Raw genomic sequence first — 1,657 nt, 5'->3', positions numbered from 1 at the left:
AGAGAGAGAGAGAGAGAGAGAGAGAGATAGAACTGACCTTTGAGCTTTGATGGTAGCCTGCGTGAGAGAGCTGAGGAGGAGAGACGATGAAGAAGCGTAATGAAGAAAGGCGTAAAGAGATCTAGGGTTAAGGGTATTGTTTTGTGATTTTGAAAATAAATCAAGGGTATTTTTGTCTTTTTACACTATTTTATTTTTTTGATCGCTGGTTTTCGATCGCAACGCTGAAATTTTCAGCAATCAAAATTTCTGAACGCCGAACGCTGGCGTCTGGTCGCAGCGATCAGTCGCAGAACCGGCGACCACCAAACGAACAACGTTTAGTCGCTAGGACTGGTCGCTGCCGCTAGCGACCTGCAAACGAACAGGGCCGAAGGCACGACCGAAATTGTACGGGTTGAAATCGACACTTTTTCTTTATCCGACTAAGCATGGTTTAACAGTTGACTAACGATAAGTTAGTCAAGGTAGGATTTCATGTAAGGGAGTCAAGTTTGGGTCGAATTATTTTTAAAAATCTCAGTTCAGGAATAATTTTGCACTTATGTTTTGTTTGGGTCTAAAAAGACACGACGGTTGTTGGGGTCTAAAAATGCCCTTTTCCCGCCATAGTTACGGGTTCTTCCATCAATACTTTAAAACCAATGCTACTAGCGTAAGCTAACAGAGTCTACAGCGTATACACGTTCAATGTTTCTTCAATATCAAAAAATCTTGTAAATCAAGTATATACCAGAGTTTACAGATCAGAATACATACCACCAAGCTAATTCAGTAGCTGGAGCACCGGGGAGGACCTGAAATAGATGCAACACATTTAGCAGATTTTCTTATTATAATGCTGGAATTTACATTCTGAAGATGTAAGAATTACCTCGTCCTCATATGGATTGCAATTCTATTTAAACCACAGCCTTATGAACTCCTGTTTGGATAGAAAAAAGAGTGGAACATTCGATAAACAATGCATGCCATACCAATAAAACCTGACTTAAACAGGAAAAAGTCACTCGCCTTATCAACATTTTCAGGCTCAAGACCTTTTTGAAAGCGTTCTTCATAAGAACCCGCAAGCCAGTATCTGCTTGAATCCAGTGTAGTGAATCTATATACAATGTGTACAATTAGATTATATTCTAATCAGCGAATTTGGCAGTTGTGCAGATTTGTGTTCAACAGTGTATTCAAAGAGAGATGACAAGGACAAGGAGAAAGTAAAACTAACCTCATCAATCAATAAGATTGAACCATCGTAACTTTTTCCAAACTCATATTTTGTATCCACCAGTATCAGTTCATGCTCCTTGGCGGCACACTGAAGAAATCATAATATATTTAGAATCTAAAAAACTCTTCCAACAAAGCACAAGATTTGAGCATTGTGTATTCCCACAATAGTTCCTAACACCTTTATTTTATAAGGATGTGTCAGCAGCACTTCCTGTCACATGTATCTTCTAACTACAAACAACAAAATACATATTGAAAAAACAGAGGCTGCATAGAGAAGCATCTGACAAGATACTTTGTATTTTGATCCAAAACAGACTAACCCACAAAATATTGAACTTGGATATCATTTTGCTGCTCAAGATTGATATTATTTGTTATCACCATGATAGATGCTTAAGAGAAACTGAGTGACAAGGTTTATTTT

Source organism: Brassica oleracea, chromosome C5 (genome assembly GCF_000695525.1).
Source record: "Brassica oleracea var. oleracea cultivar TO1000 chromosome C5, BOL, whole genome shotgun sequence".
In the NCBI taxonomy this organism is placed as follows: Eukaryota; Viridiplantae; Streptophyta; class Magnoliopsida; order Brassicales; family Brassicaceae; genus Brassica; species Brassica oleracea.
The sequence above is the reverse complement of the archived record's forward strand: the minus strand, read 5'-3'. Positions refer to the sequence as shown.